The sequence below is a fragment of the Alosa alosa genome, chromosome 21 (genome assembly GCF_017589495.1).
Source record: "Alosa alosa isolate M-15738 ecotype Scorff River chromosome 21, AALO_Geno_1.1, whole genome shotgun sequence".
NCBI lineage: Eukaryota > Metazoa > Chordata > Actinopteri > Clupeiformes > Clupeidae > Alosa > Alosa alosa.
Genome location: NC_063209.1, coordinates 29,434,702 through 29,437,201, shown reverse-complemented (window position 1 = coordinate 29,437,201; position 2,500 = coordinate 29,434,702).

The following is a 2,500-nucleotide window of genomic DNA, read 5'->3' as shown; positions in this document are numbered from 1 at the left end:
TCACCTCCTTCTATTCTCACTCCATTCTCCCTCTCTCCCCTCTTATGTTTCTCCTCATTCTCCTCTCTCCCCTCTTCCCTTCTGTTCTCACTCATTCCTCCCTCTCTCCTTTCTCCTCTCCCTCCCCCTTCTGTTCTCACTCATTCCTCCCTCTCTCCCCTCTTCCCTTCTGTTCTCACTCATTCCTCCCTCTCTCCCCTCTTCCCTTCTGTTCTCACTCATTCCTCCCTCTCTCCCCTCTTCCCTTCTGTTCTCACTCATTCCTCCCTCTCTCCTCTCTCTCTTCCTTCTGTTCTCACTCATTCCTCCCTCTCTCTCTTCCTTCTGTTCTCACTCATTCCTCCCTCTCTCCCCTCTTCCCTTCTGTTCTCACTCATTCCTCCTCTCTCTCTCTTCCTTCTGTTCTCACTCATTCCTCCCTCTCTCCCCTCTTCCCTTCTGTTCTCACTCATTCCTCCCTCTCTCCTCTCTCTCTTCCTTCTGTTTTCTCTCATTCCTCCCTCTCTCTCTTCCTTCTGTTCTCACTCGTCCTCTCTCTCCTCTTCCTTCTGTTTCTGCTCATTCCTCCCTCTCCTCTCTCTCTTCCCTTCTGTTCTCACTCATTCCTCCCTCTCTCCCCTCTTCCTTCTGTTCTCACTCATTTCCTCCCTCTCTCCTCTCTTCCTGTTCTCACTCATTCCTCCTCTCCTCTCTCTCTTCCTTCTGTTCTCACTCATTCTCCCTCTCCTCTCTTCCTTCTGTTCTCACTCATTCCTCCCTCTCTCCTCTCTCTCTTCCCTTCTGTTCTCACTCATTCCTCCCTCTCCTCTCTCTCTTCCCTTCTGTTCTCACTCATTCCTCCCTCTCCCCTCTTCCCTTCTGTTCTCACTCATTCCTCTCCTCTCTCTTCCTTCTGTTCTCACTCATTCCTCCCTCTCTCCCCTCTTCCCTTCTGTTCTCACTCATTCCTCCCTCTCTCCTCTCTCTCTTCCCTTCTGTTCTCACTCATTCCTCCCTCTCTCCCCTCTTCCCTTCTGTTCTCACTCATTCCTCCCTCTCTCTCTCTCTTCCCTTCTGTTCTCACTCATTCCTCCCTCTCTCCCCTCTTCCCTTCTGTTCTCCTCATTTTCTCTCCTCTCCTCTCTCTCTTCCCTTCTGTTCTCACTCATTCCTCCTCTCTCCTCTTGTCTGTTCTCCTCATTCCTCCTCTCTCTCTCTTTCTTCTATTCTCCTCATTCTCCTCTCTCCCCTCTTCCCTTCTGTTCTCACTCATTCCTCCTCTCTCTCTCTCTTCCTTCTGTTCTCACTCATTCCTCCTCTCTCCCCTCTTCCTTCTTTTTCTCACTCATTCCTCCCTCTCCTCTCTCTCTTCCCTTCTGTTCTCACTCATTCCTCCCTCTCCCTCTTCCCTTCTGTTCTCACTCATTCCTCCTCTCCTCCTCTCTTCCCTTCTGTTCTCACTCATTCCTCCCTCTCTCCTCTCTCTCTTCTCTTTCTCACTCATTCCTCCTCTTGCCTTCTGTTTCTCACTCATTCCTCCTCTCTCCTCTCTCTCTCTTCCCTTCTGTCTCCATCATTTCCTCCTCTCCTCTCTCTCTTCCTTCTGTTTTGGCTCATTTCCTCCTCTCTCTCTCTCTTTATACATTCCTCATTCCTCTCCTCTCTCTTCCTTCTGTTCTCACTCATTCCTCCCTCTCCCTCTTCCCTTCTGTTCTCACTCATTCCTCCTCTCTCCTCTCTCTTCCCTTCTGTTCTCACTCATTCCTCCCTCTCTCCTCTCTCTCTTCCCTTCTGTTCTCACTCATTCCTCCCTCTCTCCCCTCTTCCCTTCTGTTCTCACTCATTCCTCCCTCTCTCCCTCTTCCCTTCTGTTCTCACTCATTCCTCCCTCTCCTCTCTCTCTTCCTTCTGTTCTCTTCTCCTCTCCCCTCTTCCTTCTGTCTCAACTCGTTCACTCCCCTCTCTCCTCCCTCTTCACTTCTATTTCCTCACTCATTCCTCCTCTCTACTCTCTTCCTTCTTCTCCTCATTCACTCCCCTCTCTCCTCTCTTCCCTTCTGTTCTCACTCATTCCTCCCTCTCCTCTCTCTTCCCTTCTGTTCTCACTCATTCCTCCCTCTCTACTCTCTTCCCTTCTGTTCTCTCTCCCTCTCCCTCCCTCTCTCTCTTCCCTTCTGTTCTCACTCATTCCTCCCTCTCCCACCACGCTCTGTTCTGCTCATTCTCCTATCTCCTCTCTCCTACGCTTCTGAACCTCCTCATTCCTCCCTCTCTCCCCTCTTCCCTTCTGTTCTCACTCATCCTCCTCTCCCCTCTTCCCTTCTGTTCTCACTCATTCCTCTCTCCTCTCTCTACCTTCTCCTCATTCTCCCTCTCTCCTCTCTCTCTTCCTTCATTCTCACTCATTCCTCCTCTCTCTTCCCTTCTGTTCTCACTCATTCCTCCTCTCTCCTCTTCCCTTCTGTTCTCACTCATTCCTCCCTCTCTCTCTCTTCCCTTATATTCTCACTCATTCCTCTCT